The sequence below is a fragment of the Mycteria americana genome, chromosome 14, assembly GCF_035582795.1.
Source record: "Mycteria americana isolate JAX WOST 10 ecotype Jacksonville Zoo and Gardens chromosome 14, USCA_MyAme_1.0, whole genome shotgun sequence".
Lineage (NCBI taxonomy): Eukaryota > Metazoa > Chordata > Aves > Ciconiiformes > Ciconiidae > Mycteria > Mycteria americana.
Window position 1 is genome coordinate 18,549,331 of NC_134378.1, and position 20,576 is coordinate 18,569,906.

General features: G+C 52.5%; 2 protein-coding genes across 2 annotated transcripts in view; both read right to left on the bottom strand.

Moving 5' to 3' along the window:
- The window catches only part of CDH22 (cadherin 22), an 86,925-nt gene extending 72,406 nt beyond the window's left edge, over positions 1-14,519 (bottom strand). The window contains exon 1 of the mRNA XM_075517336.1: positions 14,170-14,519. The gene's annotated coding sequence lies outside the window, so the exon portion shown is untranslated. The remainder of the gene's footprint in view (positions 1-14,169) is intronic.
- A 5,212-nt stretch (positions 14,520-19,731) lies between these two features.
- The window catches only part of SLC35H1 (solute carrier family 35 member H1), a 38,370-nt gene continuing 37,525 nt past the window's right edge, over positions 19,732-20,576 (bottom strand). Inside the window, exon 13 of the transcript XR_012777885.1 lies at positions 19,732-20,560. The gene's annotated coding sequence lies outside the window, so the exon portion shown is untranslated. The remainder of the gene's footprint in view (positions 20,561-20,576) is intronic.

Genomic DNA, 20,576 nt, shown 5'->3' on the forward strand with positions numbered 1-20,576 from the left:
GCAAGCAAAAATCAAGCAACGGACAGAAGATGGCAGAAACCCCTGTCCCCAGAGGGACCAGTCCCTCAGGAACGGGGCTGAGTCAGAATGGGAACCCCTGGAGACAAGATCAGGGAGGCTGTCTCCCCCGGGCCCTTGTGCAGCAGAACAGCTACACATGGCTGCACTACAGACAAAACTTCATTTGAATGCAAAATCAGAAGCTTTTAGCATCCTGTCTGGTAGAATCAAATTTTTATATCCTTCCGTGCCCGGTAAATTCTGTTCACAAAGAACAAGAAAAAAGGAAGTAAAAGCCTTAATAAAAGCTGGAAGAGCAGGGAGCTCACACCAACTCCCAGCCCAGCATAGCTCCTGGATAATCTAGGCAATAGTTTATTTTTCTCTCCAGTATCATTTTCCCAGCTTGATCTCCACTGTTGCAGTATGATGGTTTCACCCCATTAGCCTTGCTTAAAAAAGTGATCCCAGGACTGTGAGTGTTATTGCCCACATAAATCAGGAGGCTTTGAATACGGAGTACCTTTAAATAAACAGCTGATGGAAGTGAAGTTCCGGGATCATTATTAATAGCTTTTCATTTCTGTGTCCGCTGTGCTGTGACATTCTTTCCCAGCAGAAGGCCTCTGCTTCCTATCCCCAGTACATCTGATCCCGTGAGTCCTCCAGTCAGAATGAATGACTGTACCTTTGTGTTAATTGCATAGCCCATTCCACAAACTGAATACTAATATTAACTAGCAGGAGGAGAAGAGTTTGCAGACCAGGAGCGATGGGACAGTTTGAAGAGAGGCATGCCAGCCCCACTGCCTTCCCCAGTGCACAGAGGTGAGGAGTGCTGGTCCTCTTGCCTCCCCTTAAGGAAGGGCAAATCCTGGCTCTTCCAACACACACCAGTAAATGCTACAACACGTGACAAGGCCCTGCTCCATTTCTGTCCGGTCTGCCCAGGGAGCATGCCCTGTACTGGCCAGACAGACCCAGGCTTTCCCTACTCTGCCAGCTCCATCACACTTCTCACATACGCCCCACAGGCAGAATGATGCCTGCCACTCTCCGCATTGCAAACAACTCCTGGCTGAGTCCAAAGGGACACAGACCCTTGGAGAGGCAGCCACCACAGAAGCAGCCCTGTCAGTACTTATAGGTGCTGTTCAAAGACTTTACCTGGCCAGATCCAGTTTCTTTTTCACTAGCATGCCTTGCCCAGGAAGGAATCACTCTCCTCCTTGACCTTCAGCTATTAGGGGCTCTCCTGAGAGCTGCAGGCAGGTGCATAGCAGCCCAGAGCAGAAGAGAGCTGCCACGGGCAGATCTAAGGGCAGCAACAGCTAACACCAGAGAAAGGCAAATCACCCGTTCCCCTCTCCAAGGGTGATGAGCCTGGGATGGAACCGGACACCTCATCAAGAGGAACCTTGGCCACCTACTCTGGGAGCCCCCTGCTTTGCTGTCTGCTGCTAGCACTGACATACAGGCGCTCCCAGTCTGGATTTCCAAAATCTTCATGCCTAGGACTCAAGCAGAATTGCCAATGCAGCTGCTGTGTCAGCAAATTACATCATCCCCCAGGTCTGTGGCTCAAAAGAGAGACCAAGTTTCTCCTTTGTGCAGATACAGCAGGAAAGATCCTTCAAAGCTCAAAAGAGGAGGAGGTGGTCCTGCCGGGCCAGTCCCAATGCAGCTACCAACGTAAGTGTAAGCAAAAAGGCTCCACAGTATCCAACAGTGCCCAAGAAGAGGCTGGCATGGGCTTTACAGCCTCCCTGCTCTTTCTGCCCTTTACTGCAGAGAGACAAGAACTGAAGGTCCTGCTGCTACACCCCACCCCCACTTTAATTTTACTGTTCTTGAGTAATGACAGTAAAGAGAATACACAGGGTAAGCAAATATGCCAAAATGGCCTGTTGCTTCAGTGACCTTTTGCTGTGTATAAATCAAAAGGGCTGCAGACAGCAGCAAACTCTAGAACAGGTGTTGGCTTTTGGTTTTACTGCCTGTTCTCTCCCAAATCCAGTTCTCAGCAAGGAGATTCAGGACACAAGCACTGACACAGGCATAACAAAAGGTTCACCTATGAGAGCGCCAAAGTGGAAGCAAGCATCAGAAAACTGTGGAGTGTGGCTGAACAAAGCTGAAAGAGACCACTACAGAGAGGATGCACATTTCTTGGAGGACTTCAAGAGGAAAAAAATTAAAGTGTTATATCTGTCTCCTGATTTCAGAGTCCTTCCCTAGCTAGAGTCTGAATCATTGATATCATGATGGACTAGCACAGCAGAGCCATGTCCTTTTGACAAATCAACGAGAACACCCTAGGTTTCTGGATATGATTCTGCAAGCCAGATACAGTACTAGCCTTCCCTCTGCAAGAAACTCTGGCCACTTTGTCAGGTAAAAAAAAAAGAAAAATTGATTCCTCCTCCACCCCCTCCAGCATTGTATTTGCAGACTGTGGACCAGCACCCAGCAGTCCCATAGGACCTTTAAGCAAAGAAAATGTAGTGGGCACCACATATGCAAAACAAGACAGCCTCAGTGTGTCACTAGAAATGCTGCTTTCCAACCACCAGGCTTCAGCAACCCATTGAAGCATCAGCTCTCAGTAGAGGCCAAATGTGCAAACTGCAGTTGAAAAGGAGAACATTTCTGAAAGCTCAAAGCACGTGAACACAGCAGACTAGAACGGAATCCACAAGTAGCTTCACTTTAATGTCACTACCAAACCAATGGCACAATGAGGAAGGGACAAACTGGGAGCTCTGGGAACAACCACTGCTCAGCACAAGTGATAAAGGGAGATTAATTGGCCAATTCCTCAATCAGGCATAAGGGTTCAGGTCTTTGGTGTAAAACTCCATCAAACAAGACTGGCATCTTCACTTCTGACATGCCAGGATGGACACAGGACACAGTGTGGGGTTTTGTACAGGTCACATTTCACAATCAGGCCCTTTGCCTCTGCCAGTCCTGGCAATAGCGAGACTATGAGAATCTTCTCTCTCCAGCACACAGGCTTTGAAGGGTCTTTCCTGATGTATCTCCACAAAGCAGGGACCTTGGGGCCTTGTATGTAGGTTCTAATGTTATTATTATCAAAAGGAATAAAGAGGGACATGGTGAAGTAAGAGGCAGCAAAGCAGCCCAGGGAACAAAGGGAGAAAGAGAGAGCAAGAGAGAGATTACAGTAGCAACAGGGAGGACAGAAAGCAAATGGACAAAGTGCATGTGAAATAATAGAGCCAAGGAGAGATATGCATACACGTGAGCAAGTAGGATCATGCTGGAACACGTGAGTATGCATGCACGCAGGAGGGGGCACAGAAACCCACGTGGGCAGGTGCAGTCATTTGCAGCTCTGAGTCCTTCAGACCCACTGCACATTTGCAGCCCTGTGCTGCTTCAGCAAGGGGCCTCCCCTAGAATGCCCCAGTGGACGTGCAGGACTCCTGTGACCTAATTCATTCCATCCAGCACGCAGCCCAACAGCCACTCGGTACTGGTGACAGCGAAAGATCTTCACAGCCAAAAAAATGGAAACAAGCTGGCTCTGAGTACCCTTCACAAGGAGTGCCCACCCTTTCCCCAAAGCAGTTCCACGCTTGAGAGGGGGAGAACTGGCAGCACACACGTACACAGACACGCTTCCACTTTCCCACATGCGAACATGGCTTTCTCTGGCTTTGTCATCCTCACATGCTTCATCCATTTGCATCCTGCTCTCTCTATCACTACATTGCAGACCCTTGCTGTCTCTCCACTCAGTCCCTGGGCTGTTTCACTTCGTTCTCCCTCTCCACACTCTTTAGCTCATTTGATGACAATCACGTTAGAACTCATGCACATAGCCCCAAAGTCCCTAGTGAGTGCCCACGCAGGAACAGGTCCATCCAGAGCCCTTCTGCGCTATTCCCCTGCGTGCCACCACATCACTCTCCAGGGGCCCATCACTCCTAACACCACGGGAGGTAAACATTGGACTGGCTGAAGCCAACTAGGCTGAAGTCAACTGGGAGCACTGCAATGCAGACAACCGTGCTCCTTCGTGTCCTCCTCTCCAAATAACCACCCCTCTCACGCTGCTGGGCTAGCAGCGGCCTCAGGCAGAGTTTGGGCGTCCAAAGCCAAGCAGTGTCCAGCCAAAAAGCCATTCTCCCCCATGTTGGACTTGGAGCTGTGCACATCTCTTGCCACCCACCTCTCTCATCAGACCTCACAGTGAACTGAGGCCAAAACTCACACCTGAACTGTGAGTCACTGTGATTCAAAAACAGAATAACAAGACACAGCTGCCCTGAGCAGGGCTCATACCAAACTTCTGAGAGGTTCAGGACTGAGCCAGACACAAGCACTGTGTCTGTCCAGTCCTCAGCCCCCCATCGTAGGATGCACCAAAAGTGTTAGCTCATGAGACAGCTTTCCTCATCTTGGTGCACAGAGACACAGATAGACCTCACATACAAAAACATATAAAACATATAAACTTATCAAACACTTCACACACCAGCTAGAAAAGGAGAAAGAAAAACGGTCATTGCTATTTCTAAATATACTTGGGAGGCACCAGATAGCACAGTGATGGACTAGATATAAAAAAGATAGAGATGAGTCTCAGTACCAGCCTTTGATTGCTTACAAGGGAAACGCACATGCTGCCTTGTGGAAGCCAGGACCAGACATTGTGTCCTACCTCTGCTTAAGCCCAGCTCAGCTGTAGTTTAAAGAAAAGGCCTTCCAGCCTGGTGCTTCATGGTCCCTCCCTCTCATTTCTATTTCACAGCAGACAGCTTTTCACAACCAGGACAGTGCTTGGTATAAGCAACACAGACTCAGCTGCAGGATTTTCTGGTTCTGGGACAGCCTAATGTTTGGAAAAGGCCTCCCTAGAAGCACCAAACCTGACTGGAGCCTGTGCCCAGGAACTGAAGGGAGATACTCAACAGCAGCCACAGCCCCCTGAGAGTGGTCACAGGTCAGATCCTGTCCCGCCAGCTCCACCACTGTGATGGACTGAGGCTAATTTACACCAGCTCAGCTAGCAGCTCACTGCACACACGCAGCCCTGCTCTGTGAGGCTTGCTTTCCAGCACTCAGTTGTCTCTCTAGCTTTTCATGACAGAAAGCATGCCTGGCAGCACTGGAGGCAGTGGCATGCCTCTGCCCAGGACGGTTTGAATGTGCCTTTGCCATCAGATCCACAGGGCAGAGGCTGCATCTCCCACTGTGTGCCCAAGTCTAACAAGGGCTCTTTAGCAAAGGGCACCAGGCCCCTTCCTACAGTGCAGGCACCCCAAAGGGGCATGCAATAAAAGGTGTTTAACAGTCCCTGTACTGGGTCTGGTTGGGATGGAGTTAATTGGCTTCATAGCAGCTCATATGGTGCTGTGTTTTGTTTTGTGACCAAAACAATGCTGATAACACTTTAATGTTTTAGCTATTGCTGAACAGTGTTTGCACAGCATCAAGGCCTTCTCTGTTTCTCACTTGATGTGAGCTCACATCTCCTGTCCTGGAGCAGCCCAGCACCACCAGCTCATCTGGCTGCCACAACCTCCCAGTGAAGCACCCCCCACTCATCTCTAATTCACCAAAGCATGTCAGCACTCTAGATGCAAAACCAATTCAAGCCTGAACTGATGGTTCCAGCATCCTTCCCACCCAGACATGAGTCTCCCATTGCACAAAAATGTAAACAGCTTTTTCAGACAAAGTCCGTAAATGCTCACCTGTGGCTGCTACTCCAGCTAGGGAAGGTTCAGCGCTTGCATTTCACTTCATGCCTCAATCACTTTGTGGTACCAAGAAAGGGAGCAGCATCATCTGCCAGCACAACAGTCAGCCCTCTAGGCAGGGCTAATGATATCCCATTCCACAACCCCAGCTCCAGCTCACAAGCTCTTGTCTGCCTCAGCTAATCCATTGCCAAGTCCTGGGCAAGGCAAAGCAAGGCCATGTCTGCATCTGCAGAGTCAGCCACAGTCCCTGGTCACTCATCCCACAGTCTGTGGGGGCTCACAGTTGCAGCCCTGGTCCGTTGCGCGCCTGTGGCTTGCCCACGCACCCAGCTGACCAAGGTGCTGGCATCAACCTCCGCCATACCTGCCACGGAGGCTGTTCATGCCTTGCGCATCCACCAGAAGCTGGGCCAGATCAAACCCACCCAAGGGTTCACCTGAGAGATGAACTCGGGTGACAACGCAGACAGGAGGGATTTGGGAAGGACACGGTCACTTCTCTGCCTCAGTGAGACTAGCTGAGCCATTGCCCAGTGGAGGATCCTGGTTCTAATCTCATCGTTCACAGCACCTTTCAAATTAATTCGTTAATTGGCACGTCAGGCTGCGCATATGAAACAAGGATGCATGGCTCCCTCTGCCGGCATGTGGCCCGAGGAGGAGCCCCACGCCCTCTCTCCTCTCCAGAAGCCAGGGAAGGGCCAGGCCTGCTCCCGCCAGCCTGAGCTGCTCCGGGCGCCGAGGGCTCGGGGCCAGGCCCTGGGTGCCAGCCCGGCCAGGGCTGACCTCGCACCTCAGCGGTGGGCAGCGCCCCAGCAAGTCCGAGATCTGGCACGGGAAGATTCCCCAGCTCCTGCACTGTGGTGCAGGTGAGGATGCCCAGTGAAGGTGCGCCCTGCCTTTGGACAGTATTACTGGACCAGGAGTTTTATTGCAAAAAATATCATGCCCTTGGGGAACAGCCCAGGAGGGCTGTAGCAAACAGGTGTTCAGCTGACTTTTAAAAGTTTAAGCAGGAATGTAATTTCTTAAGGACTCTGCTGATGCTCAGCTATTCCTACCTGCCTGCTATCAAAAGGTTCAGCTGTATTTCATAAGTGGGAAGGCAGCCAAGCTCAGAAAGCTGGTGAAGTCCAGCTCCTGAAGGAACCCCTCACCTGTACATCCTCGACCTTCTAGACTCCAGTGACAGGGGAAACAATTCCCTCTCCCACACACGCACAACACCATCACCAACAGGCACATGCCTTGTCAGGGCCATAACAACAGGGGAGAAAATGTGTTTTCACACTGTAAAAAAAAATGGAATAGTGAAAATCCGGAAGGATCCAAGGCTAACTCTGGAGTTTGGTACCAGGAGGGGGGGGACAGTGTCCCACGCCAGGTCAACAACCTTTTTGCTCACTTTTAGTATGTGCCCATCTCAAACTGCTCCTCTCTAGACAGGGTGACAGAGTGCTGGTTGTGGAAAGGAGGTGGCCTGAGCTTAGGAGCCACTTTTAATGACAAGGATTACTGAAGAAACAGCATTTTGGGGATTTGGGATTCTGGGAAGCAGCTGCAGTAGGAGCAGAGGGAGATAATCCCAGTGTGACAGACAGAGAGGCAAGGAAGCAGGACTGGAGAAGGGAGTGCAGCATCCCCAGGCACACACAGAAGCTATTGTCTTGCACAGGGCATCCTGCACAGGGGGAACAGCCATCCCACAGCAGAAAGAGGCTGCCAGAACAAGGGCCTGGCCCAGGGCTCCCAGCACCCTTCTGTCCTGGGATGGCCAGACCATGAGGGTTTCTAAGCCTCTGGAGCAGCCAAACCTTTACCTGTCCTTCCTGACTCTGGGCCACGAGGGGACTCAGACCCAGAAGAGCTATCTGCCCCACAGCCTACGATCAGGAAGCCCAGGCTCCTCAGCCAGCTTGCAGCCTCCAAGCAACCTGCAAGTGAACAGCCAGCACTGAGAGGAGCAGACCCAGGACAGGGCCTGGGGGTGGAGGATGCATGCCCCAGGGTACCCAACTCCAGTGCCTCTCAGGTGGGCACAGGGCCTCAGACCCTCCATAAGCTGGGGTCTGCCTGCACACAGCTCTAGAGTGCCAAATCATAGGGAAGGGCAGCAGTGGCCAAGAAAGAGGATCAGAGACAGATGCGTGCCACCCACAGAGGCTGTGCTGAGTTCCCAGGTGCTGCTGTGCAGAGTGCTGGCGGACAAGGCTTCCCTGGCTGCCCCCACAAGCCTGTCACTCCCACATGCACGAAAGACTGCGTGCTGTAAGGCATTGGATACAGCTCATCTGCAGGAACGAGCTCTCTCCTGCCAGACCAGTATCAGGACCATATCACACACTCCTTCTCTGACTCAGTTTTGCAATCAAAACCTCAGGGAAATGCTAGCTTACCAAAGCAGTGTTTAAGTCCTGTGCTTGCTCCCACAGCTGCTGTTTCCAAACATCTGACATCCTTGCTCTGCTAGGGGTACACACTTTTCCCCATCTATGTGCACATCACTACCTGCCTGTACCTACATTCACATATAGGCTTCTGCTAAAAGGAGTTCAAAGCTTTTGAGGCTCCATTTATTGCCCAAGATGTTTCTATGGCGACTCCCTTCACATCCCATCATTGGCTGCAGAAAGCTTCTGGCCATCAACAGCTTCAGGTGAGTTGAGGGCCTCAAGCTTCAAGTCACCTGCAGTTGTTAATGCCACCAGCTACAGTTAATTAGGAAGAGATTAACAAAAACCCACCTGAAGTAGCCATGGTGAGTGAGGCAATGTCAGCAAGTAAAGAGGAGTGATCCCATGTCTTCTTTCCCTTGGTGTTCTCTGGAGTACTGTAGCAGGGAGGAGCAACCAAGAGGGGTAAGGGGTATCTGCGAAAGGGTGCTGGACAAACAGTTCTGCTTTCATGATTCCCTGGAAGGACTTCCCAAACAGCAAGGCTCACATAGCTGCTGTAGCCAGAGCATGGGACCACTTCACCCCATGCAGTAGCTGGCCCTGACACACTGCTTCCCAAACCAGGGGCAGGATGCTCTCAGTTCTGCTTGGTAAGCACCCGGCTAAATTATTCTACAGGGCAGCTGTGGATCCGTGGCTGTTGCTGACAAGCACCAGGCCCAGCATCACCTCCATTGCACCCACAGCTTCCATCATCAGCCGGTCAGGGCCAAATTCAGCACAGGCGATAGCGGTGACAGAGCATGTGAGACAGGCAAGGTTGCTCTCCGCTTGTGGAGCAGACCCTGCACACAACAGTTTGATAGTAGTGTTAACAGGCACTTTGCCTAGAGTCTCAGTCCTGCAGTGTGTCAGCTAAGGCATAGCTCTCTCACAAGAGATCCAAAATTAGGAAGGGTAGCACTGAGTAGAGTCAAAGCTGAATGAGCTCTGTTTGGCTTATTTTTCCAGGCTCATTGATGGCACTGCCAGAGCCAGAGTGAGGGGCAAGGAAGTGAGTAAAAACAGGGCAGCAGAATGGGGCACAGCATGCAGAGAGGAGGCAAGTGCAGATTTCCGGCAGGCAAGAGAAGCAGGGCAGGACTGGGAATCCAGAGAAGTGATGCCATTTGCTGAAAAAAAATGTAATGAGGTTCCAATGAGTATTTTAACCTCCACTTGTGTTTAGTGAGCTACCCTGAGATGGGGCACCCAGCAGAAAGGAGACACTTCCTGAAAAGCACCTTGATTTTCAGCACTGCTTGTAGGTTTAGGAGCAGTGAATGATCCAGTCCAAACCGGTCCCTTGGGCTGGCTGCCTTTCCTAGGCGCAAGGGCGCAACTACCCCCGCTCTCAAGAAGAAAAATGCGGGGGCCTCAAGCTTAGCAGGGTCTGTCCTCCACTTTTTGTTCAAAGAGGCCTTGTAGGACCTCTGGGGAGAAATGCCTGACAGCACCAGCGCTGCCTCTATCCCCAGCTGGTACCAGTGGCGCACACTCACCACCACAGTGCACCAGTGCGCACACTTGCTCACCACCCCAGCGCTTCCCCACGCCGCAGCGGGGGCAGCAGGGCACCGGCGGAGAGGCTGGGTCAGCTCAGCGAGGAGGCGGCAGAGCAGGCACTCTGAAACCCGAAGTTTGAAGATAAAAGCCATGCCCAGCCCACTGAGACACAGGCAGCCCCAGACCAAACCATGCACTGTGAACAATCTCTCCTCATGCTTCCGCCTCCTAGTAGTGTCATGTATTCCCGTTTGCCTTACGTGCACCAGCTAATCTTAACAGCAAAGGGAGCTCTGCAGCTGCAGCAGGCTCCACACCTGCCTGCCACCTACCACATGCCAATGCCCAATGCCCACGGTGTCCCACAGGCCCTCAAAGGAAAAAAGAGAAGGGGCCGTAACGCTGTCAAAGAGACGGAGACATCCATTTGCAGGGAGAACTCAAACCACACTGCAAGAGGATCAGAGGAACAGCATCACCAAGAAGAAAACCCACAGCTTCCATAGGAAAAGAAAGAACCTACATCCACTGCAGACATCCTGGCCAGCCTTGTGGGATTAGGGAAGGCACTGGTTGCTGAAGAAGGCATCCACTTTTGCTACCCAGACATTGCACTGTAGAACCAGCACTAAAGTGCCATCCAACAACCCTTCCCCAACAGGATAACACAGAACTGTCTCCTCTCAGCCGCAGCACAAAAGGCAATGAAAAGAAAGAAAAATGAAGGAAACGCAGAGCCAGACTAAAGTAAAGTCTGGACTAGTCTCTGTAAACAGGGTTGTTGCAAAGGATAAGACTGAAAATTAATGTAATGTGCTGTATTCTTTTTACAGACTTTGCAAATAATAAAAAGTGATGATTAAATGAAAAAGAAATTGTGAACTGGGAGGATGGGTCTCTGCAGCGGCAGGAACAGAGAGCCCTTCCACTGCCCCCTCTCCACAGCTCTCTGAAGCAGAAACCAACCCACAAACTGGATGCAACTGCAGATACAGATGCCCCACAGGGCTGAGCAGGTAGTGGGCACCCAACCCATGCTAGGTGAATGGGTGAGTCCCAGTCCAAACCCCTGAAATGAGCTCCCCATATGCCAGCTCTGCATGGGAGCAGGGAAGGCTGATAGGCAGCAATTTGCAGCCCAAACCCAGCCACAAAGCCCCAACTTTTCTGCTGGGGCAGAGCAGGGACTGTGCTTCACAAGCAACACAGCTCGCAGGGACATGGCAGGCATGAGCCCTGCAAATGCTAGAGTAGCCAAATCGAAGGGGCAGAGCTCTGCACCCTCACCTGCTGCCCAGGGCACAGCCACACACAGACATCACCCAAGGACAAGGTAAAATGGGGGGAGCCCTGCTAGCTGGAGAGCAAACAGCCGGCAAGTGCCAAGGGTGCAGGGCAGGATGCTCTCAGGGCTACAAACAGGGTCCGAGGCAAAGCTGGTTACATCCCTCCCCATCGGCCACCCTTCCCTGCAACGCAATGCCATGGGATAAACTGGTGGTAGAGACAAAAGAGATCCAGCAAACAGCAAGGCACTGTATGCCATGGCCACCTACCACCTCAGGCAAGGAATCCTGTTTGGACTCACACCCACCTAATCTTTACATGTAATTTTTCAAAAAAGCAGATCACTCAAAATGGCCCATGCCTCAGGATATGTGTAGACTTATCTGCAGAGAAGTGTCATTGCTTGTAAACCCAAACATAGTTGCATAACCACATAGTTAAAAGATAATGACACAAATTCATACACGGTTGTATTCTTATGTACAAATACTGTTCAGTGACCTGATGTTGAAAGAACACAAGTATCACCGTACTATTTCTTCTTCAATCTGTTTTTCTTTACTTTTCAAAGATGGGCTTTCAAAATAAAAAAATAATTATTTGAAAAATATGTAATTATACTTTAAAGGAATAACTAACTTCAGATCAAATCCCACCTGAAGTCCAGTTTTGTTTCAAAACTGGTTTGAATCGTTCTATGACAACAAGAAACAAGATTGGTCATAGAAACAAGATTGTTTCTATGAACAATCTAATCCTTCTAACAAAATAAAGTGCATGGGTAGCAAAAGGGGTTTCAAACAAACAAACATTCCCCCACAATATCTGCACCCAAATTTTACTACTATGGGCTAGTGATTAGGAGCACGAAAGTGAAATTTGCTAGGAAAAAAGCCTGCTAGATCAATATCATTTTCAAAGTGAAAAAAACCCCAAAAAGCTGATCAGACAGTATACACAACAAACAGTAAATTATGACCCTATTCTGAGAATCCTTACACACAAGCAAGGAACTATGGATTTTTCAAATAAGCTATTGCATGTTAAATCATGAAAATATCATATTATTTGATACAGAGCTAGGAAAAATAGGATTTTAACTGTTATTTTTAACCCACTGACGGCCTTTTCTTTTTTTTTTTTTTTTTCTGGAGACCTGCTAGCTTCTTTTGAAAGAGAGTTTTAAAATTGACCTTGTTTCAGTAGCACTCCTCTGTCCTAGGTATGAAATCACCATATCATATTATAAAGTGTCAATGCACCAAAAAGCAAAGGGCATTTTTTTTTTTTTTTTTTTTTTTAGGCAGGAACAAAGCTGTCTCTTTTTACTTATGAAACAGCACATGCTTTTTCTTTCACAAGCCCACCAATTTCAACATTGTATTATTCAGCAACCAGCATTTCACACCGAGACCAAGCCTCACTTGCTCTGACCCTCACCTCACTGGAGCAAAGAGGTGTATGCGATACAAAAGTCAGTAGAGAATCTGGGCCAGCTTATTCAGATTTTAGTGGGCTCTACCCTGTGCTGCACTCAGGGTAGAGTTGACTCATTGTCAACATTTTCAGGGATTTCACCAATGAGCAGCAGAACCACCCTTTGGCCTCAAACACAAACACAGTATCAGTACAGGAAAACTATTTCCGACTCTTGTTTCCATTTCCCCCTGCTATGTGATACCCAAAGCCAGAGAAGCAATTTATTTTCAGCATTTGAAAACTGATGTACCAGGATCATGATTTCCAACCCTGATAATTGTTTGCTGCAAATACTCCTTATCCAGTGCTCATGAAAGAGGTGGAGAGCATTCACCTCATAAGGGAAAACCTGGCAAAGCCCAGGCTCTGTCTGAGCTGGACACAAGATCTACAGGTACAGAGACTGCAGGCTTCAGCCCTTCTCTGACCATTAGGTACTCTGAAGAGATAGAAACAGGTCCCAAAGAAACAGTCATCATCTGAGATTTCCTTGGTGGCATGCAAGACTATGGTATTGGCTGTGGTTGCAACGCATGGTATTTTAACAGCATAGTACCAGCCTAGTAGCAGGGACAGAGAAGCACATCTCCCCGTTTATTTCCCCTGGCCATGCAAGCAAGCTCTGGAGAAACAGAGCTCTGGTGGAGCCACTCTTCTTAGCCCTCTCAGGTCCAAAGGCTTCCCTGAGTGGTCTTACATCTTACAAAGTTATGTCTTAACTCTGAGCCTGCCTCTCCTTGCTGCTATCTACACCATCATCCCTGTAACTGGTCTTGTTCATGCATAAAATGAGGTTAGAAGAAAAGACAACACAGATCTCCTCAGACTGTAAGGGATGTTACAACTGTCAGCAATCAAACAAAAAAGAGAACAGAGGCATCTACTGCATCCCTCCTTCCCCTGCCGGCACCATGATTGACCACAGGAGCCTGGCTGCCACAGGATGTGCTCCCAGGACGCTCAGCAGGACGCATGCAGTGCTGGCATCTCTGGGCCTGGACAAGCTGCTGTAGCTGGGCATGCAGGAGGAACAGACGTGGCTGCAGCACTTGCTCCCAGAAGGCCTGTGCACAGCCATTTAGGAACCACATTTTAAATGAGGAAAGTGCTAGTTTTAGCACAGTTATTTTTAGTTTGTTGTTAGAAAAACGTGCGTCTGTAAAGAGAGATGTTACCTTGCCTGCTGAAAGGACTCGGGCAGGACTCCTCAGGCATCTCGGTTGCACGTTCACACACATCCCCGAGCAAAGCCCCTGTGGTAACTAGCATGAAGGGCTCTGGTCTCAGTAAGAAAAACGGGGAGATAGCTCTGGGGTAGGAAGGAGCCCGAAGAAGATGTTTTAAGATACCACCGGTTTGAAAAAGAGCTGCAGCTCTTTCAGCACCCGAGCGCTTTAATGGAAGGGTATGCTGAAACCCTGCTGCTGACAGAGCCGGTGCTGGAGCCCTGGGTACCACACGCTAGGCACCCCGGCAGCGATGCCCAAAGGGGCATCAAACCTCCAACTTCACCTGCCCTCCAACACCGAAGCGACCCAGCGGTCGCAGCCCGCGGTCCCGGGGCGCCCGGGGGCAGGGCCGAGTCCGCACTCACCTGCGGGGAGCGCCAGCCGCGGCCCCGCCGAGCGGCAGCAAAGTTTGCGGCGCGGCGAGGGACGGAGAAGTTGGGCTCCCCCGCGGTGCCCGCCCCGCCGCCCGCCCAGCCCGCCGCCCGCGCCGGCTCTTACCTGGGGCGGCGGCCGCGGCAGCCCCCCCGCGCGGGGCGCTCGGCCTCCCGCGGCATCCTTGCGCGGCACCTGGGCGGCGCGGCGCCCGGCACGGAGCAGATCGCAGCCCCGGCAGCCGGGCGCGGAGCGGATCGCAGCCTCGGCGCCCGGGCGCGGAGCGGATCGCAGCCTCGGCGCGGCGGGCAGTGCGGCGCCCCGACCGGCGGCGGCGGCGAGCGGAGCCGGCTGCTGGCACCGGGCGGGCACGGCGCGAGGCGGGGCGCGGGCGGCGGGGTGTGTGGCTGGGGATGCATGTGCGGCGAGAGCCGCCTTCCTCCCCCTCGCTTCCTTCGCTCCCTTCCTTCCCTCCTTCCCCGCCAGCCCTGCCCAGCCCAGCCCAGCCCAGCCTCTGCTGGAGACTCTGAGAATGCAGCGCCGGGTCCCCGCCCGGGACCGGCCCCGGGCAGCCGGCCCTGGGGACCTCCCCTAGAGACCGGCCGCGGGGACAGGCCCTGGGGACCCCGCCGCGGGGACTGGCCCGCTCCGTGCCTCGGGAGCCGGCTCCGGGGCCCGCCCCACCCCAGCCCTCGGGCCCCGGCCGGCCCCGGCCCTGCGGACAGCTGCCCCCCGCGGGCTGCCGCGGGCCCCGAGCGGGCGGGGGAGCGCTGCCCGCCAGGCGGGCCCTCTCCGCTGCCCTGCGGTGCCCCCGCCCCGGGCACCCGCGTCGCCTCCGCTGACCCCAGTACCGTGCCTGCCCGGGGACCCCGGGGAGCGGCCAAGGCCAGCCCGGAGGCAGGGAGCGAGCCGCGGTGCTGGGGCGCGGGGAGCAGACGTCGGCTCCCCCGGCTCAGGCCCGGCCCCTCCGAGCACCGATGCCGGGCGGCGCCAGGGGCCGAGAACGCACGAACTGCGCGTGGGAGCGCAGCGCGGGGCCGGGGCATCCAGCAGGTCAGGGAGACCCCAGTCCGCCCTTCCCCAGCCCTTGAATACGGCCAGATCCCGATGGCCCAGCGGCAGCTTGGCAAGGGCTGCAGTAGGGGCTCTGGGCACGACGGGTAGGCTCTGGGCACCACAGGGGCTGCGGCTGGGGCTGGCAGACCCCCTCCTGATGTGCACCTGGGTGGCCATGGCAGCTGGCATCCTCAGCACCCACCTCGGGTCTCAGGTGCCTCCTCCAGAGCCCTGCTTGAACCACAGCAGGCGCCATCCAGGCTCAGCAGCACTCTGGGGCTGCAGGGGCCGCCAAGTTTACAGACCGCTCTGGGCATGATCAGGACAGATCAAAGGTGGAAGCAGGGAAGACGCTCAAGGCTGGTCAGGCTGCAATACCATTTTGGGACAGATAAATCTGATCATGCAAGGCGGGGTTTAACCACAACTCAGACAAACAGCCCCCAGTGGGACATTTTCCAGTCTCCACTGTCCCGGGTCTCACATCTTACCTGGAGAAAATGCTCTCCTGCTTCCACAGCAATCTCTGGCATTGGGCCTTGGAGTTTGGCCCTGGAAGGAGCACAAGGGAACACCAGAGAAGGGAATGCCCTGTTGCTCCATGTGTGCAGTGCCTTGCACAAGGCAACAAATCCTCTGCTTGGCCAATACGGGCCAAGAAACAGTAGTAATCCAGCAGCGGTTATCCACAAACCACCTGGGTATGGTGCTTCCTGCACAGGCAGGTGGCCTGCAGGTCAGGGAGAGGTGGGTGGAAAGCAAAAGAGAGGGGTTTATAACCACAGCAAGAATCCAGGAGGAGTGACTCCTCCTTTCCAGGGCCAAGAGACGAGCAGGGCACAGATCCAGCAGCAGGCTCAGGCAGCTGTCCTCCCCACCTTCGCACTGGCTGGCACAAGGCTTCCCATCCTCATACTACTGCATGACTCCCACCCTCACAGGCCAATGGGGACCTGAAGAAGACCTAGGAAGTGCTCCATACCAGCTCCTTCAGACATGGAAGCATCTAGAAATGTCTTCAATCCCAGTGTGAGAGCAAGAAACCTCCCAGCTGCAAGCACTGCTGCCAAAGTAGATCCAGCTTGTGCCTGATGCTCTTGTAGGGAAAGGAGCAAAGCCTGGAGCACAGCTGCTCCACCGCTAACACTGTCTGTAAACAGAGACCTTGCTCAATGCCAATCTAGCCCTAGGACAGCTGCTAGGCTCTTGTGCCAACATTGACACAGGCACTGGGAACACCCAGATCCTTGCACTGGGACAGCCAAGAGGCTGCCTCTCACAGTGCAGTGGCAGCGCAGATGGAGCTGAGCCCACCTGGCAGAAAGCATCCAATAAGCTGGTGTGATACCGGGTGGAGATGGTTCCAGCACTTGTCTGTAGTTGTGGTGCCCTTTTCCAATCTGTTTTTGCTAAGACCCCCTTACCCTGGAGCCAGGGAAGGTTTGTCTCTCCTGCCATCACACCCTGTCCCGTGTCACAGCTGCTCCATGCCTGATCTAGTTGAAGATGTCCCTGCTCATTGCAGGGGGGTTTGGACCCTTTAATGGGGTCCAACCATCTAATTTAATGGGTACCAACCACCCTTTAGATGATCTTTAAAGGTCCCTTCCAACCCAAACTATTCTATGATACTATGCCCTCTTGCTGCTGTCCTGCAGGGTGCTGATAAGGCCAGCCACGTCTGCCCCAGCCCAGCTCCCAAACAAGTCCCAGAGAGCCCTGTAACAAGGCATGTTATGACAGGCCTTCCGTGAGACCTGAAATCAGCAATGCTTCAGAGTATGCCCAGGTCACACAGTAGCACAGGCCAGGAGCCGCCCCATGTGCTGTGGGGAAGGGATGATGGAGGATGCAAAGCAGGAGAACAAAGACCACCTGTGACATGACCACTCCCTTTGGGAACGGGGCTCCCCACATGCGCGAACACTGAACACAGCCTCCACATATCTGTCCTGCAGCCTCTCACAAAATTTGACATATCCCTTTCATGTCGTGTCTTGTATTCTCAGTGACAGAAGAACGGATGGGTTATCCTTTGACTTTGCTGCCATCCCCTTTATCTCCATGGGAATTTAGTCCACATCTGGCTTCTCCTTTCCCCTTATTCCCACCATTGCTTTATCCCAGCATTCAAATAGGTCTTTTGTATTTCTTAGCTCTCCTCTACCTGCAGCATTCTTCCCTTATTCTGATATACTCTCCCCACCTCATTGAACTCCAGGCCCCTTTGCTTTGTTCTCTCCCTATCTGTCCCTTTCTTTCCACTAGTGACTTGTTCCTTTTCTTGTTGTGATTTGTCTTCTCTGCTCTGTCCCTTTCACTCATCTATTCTCCTCATCTCTTTTTGCTCCTTCCTTTTCCTTTTTCCAGTCTTTGCACCCCCCCTCCCCCCTCCTGTGTGCCTTTGTCTGTATGGAGTTGAAAGTTAAAAGCTTTTCCAACTTGATCCTGAGCAGCTTTCCCTGGTGCTTTCATCTTCACAACATATTTGTAAAACTGCTCAGACTGAAGAGCCATGACATGACCAACTAAAGAAATATCAGAAAGAAACAGGACTCCCAACATGGGACGGAAATTTGCCTTCTCCAAGAAAATCTCCCTGGTTCACTAGTACTGAGGTTCTCTCTCTACAGTTCCTGTAAACATGATATAAAACCTGTTTCCTCTTCCTGGCCTCATCCTCCTCCCTGGTGAGTTCAGTGCTGGGAGGGGCAAACACAGGGCTGCCCAAGAGCTCCCCATCACCTCCTGCCAAAAAGTAGCCATGACCAACCTGCTCTCCCTCCCCTCTCACTAGCAGCTCCCACCAGGTTTGTCATTCCTGCTGTATCAATCACAAACTGCTAGCCAGAGTGAAGAGCTGATCACACCAGGAAAGATGCTCTGGCTCTTGTCCAGTCCTGCTCCCTGCTCCTCCTTCACGCAAAGATGGCAGAGACCTGGCAAGCTCTCCCAGGTGATGTGTCACCAATCCCTCTCAGCTGCCAAAAGGAGTTCTTTCTTACCACTTTCTCATGTGTTCTGTGCAGGGTCTAACATTGTTTGGGGTAGAGCAGCTGCAGACAACGACTTCAGGAAAATCCAGGGAAGAAGTACTTTTGAGCCACTGCTTTCTTGGTGCTCTTGTGCAGCCTGTGCTTTGCAGGGTTCATGGGTGAGCATGGAAGTATGGTCGATCTTACCTGTGACCAGTGGCAAGGAATTCCAGAGTTACCAGTACAGATCTGTGCGGTGTCACATGGAGCAAGTCAAAGTGCTGTCTGCTTACTTGGAAATTGTTGCTGAGAAGCCCATGAATCCTGGCTATTCTCACAACTCTATGAGAGATTAATCTTGCTAAATCCTCCTACTTCTTCCCTATTGGAGAAACAGATTCAGCACAGGACAAGCTCTGTGACTCACCTCTCTGTTGGCAGAGCCAGCTCCCATTAATCTAACTCCCTGTCTAATGTCCACATTTGGCTGGCAGGCAATCCATCTCCAGTCCAGCTTTCTGTCCAGGATCCAGCTCCCCCGTCAGTCAGAGCCTACCTAACGCTGGGTGCTCCCTGGCAGGACAGGGGCAGTCTGCAGCCCAGTACCAGGATGACAGCAGGGGACAGAATCTGGGATGGATGGGTGCTTGCTAGGCAAAGCGATACCTGGCTGCAGTGGCAGCTGGACTCAGCATCTGCCCAGCAGACCTGTTTTCATTCTCTGACCTCACCCCGCCTCATCTCAGCAGAACAAACAGATTCACATAGCTGAGTCCCACCAGTCTTGCCCTTCATGGGGTGCGGGATTCAGTCTGCTGTGCTCCAAGTTCACCCTGATAGGAGCTGAACACTCGGCGTTAGGACTGGCAGAGAGGGCTTTGCTCCCAGAGCTGCAGCTCAGGATGCCACAAAGGCTGCATGGAAGCAAGTCCCCCTGCCAAACTCCCTGCAGTGTCCCTGGGTGGTCACATTTGCTCCTGCTGTGCTTAGCAGCCAGCTCTTGCAAGCAGCATGTCCTTGCCTCACACTGCCTGTCTCCTGGGGGCTGCAATGCAGGATGCCACATTACGTGCCCAGATTGCCTCCTGCCTTTTCCTGGATGCTGTTCTGGCACAGGTCTAGAAAGATGGACCCCACAGGCTGGTTGCACCACATGACTTTCGTCATACCCCATGGCTAGGGAGAGGCCTCTGTACCCCCTAAAAGTCCCGGCACCATGACTCCTGCTGGAGATAGGGGCAAGAGCTGAAGGCAGCAACTCTGTGCTCACACAGGTCCTCTAGAGTTGGGATGACTCCTTAATACACCACAGAGTGTGCCCACACAAAGCTGGAGCTGACATAACATGGTTGGGAGGGGCACAGCCCAGCACTGCCCTAAGTTTGCTGGGCACAGATGGGCCAAAACCCCCAATCTATTGCCCGGAGCCATTTTTCACATGCCTCCCCACTTACTCCTGCCAGCCAAATGTCCCTGCCTTGCTGAGGCTCTTTGGTGCTGCTTTGAGTCTTTTCCTGGCAGCATTCCCACTGTCTCACACATTTAGGCACTTCCTGCCACCAGAGCCTGGCAGCTCCCCCCCATCTTTATTCTCCCCAAGTACTGTGTCATTTGCAGACTCCATGGTGTCAGCCTTGTGACTAGATTCCAATGCCTTTATGAATAATTTGTTGCGCAATTATAAAGCAAATATTTAATTGAACTTTATGTAAAATTGCTTCTGCCTCTTGAGCACTGAACCACTGGCTGGGGATAGGGCATTGCGTGACCACATCAGGCCCCAGGGCCCTGTGAAGAGGCTAGCAGCAAACTGTCAGACCCCTTCCCCAGGAGCCTGTGGCCTGCACGCAGACAGCTGGCCCTGGCTGCTCCCAGCTGAGACTATGGAGGCGAGTGCTAGGGGATGGCTCTGCACTGGCCCCAGAGACTGCCGCAGATGCACCAGCTGCAAGATTGCAGTGCAGCTCCCTTCCCTTGGGAGCGTGTCCTCAGGCCCTAGCAGGAGAACACGTCTTCCTCAGCTGAGCAGCAGAACAAACCAGCTGGAGCATTCCCACAGTGTGACCAGTGATACATTGGAAGAGCCCAGCATGAAGTATATCACTGTAGAAAACATCTCTGTGACAAGTTGTTGGCAGTCAGGTTTCAGCACAAAGATAAGGACAGCTGCAAAGACACTGGCTTTCCTTCTTTCCAGTCCTTTTCCTTCCAGGACGAGACTGGAGTATGCAGATGGGAAACTTGCACTGCAGCTGACTCTTTAAGGGAGGGCATGCCATGTCTCAACCACATCGGGAAGCAGTCTGAATTGATAACAAGAGCTTTGGCACCAGGGTGCCTATCCTGGGAGAGGCTCCTCAGCACACACTAGGGCCAGTGGTCTGTGCAGAAATACTCTGTGTACCATGACATCACCTGCAGGCTCAGCTGGAAGAGTTTGAATGGAGGGGGTCTGGACACTCCTCAGATTGGCCATGGCATCGCCTCTGTAGGGAAAAAAAC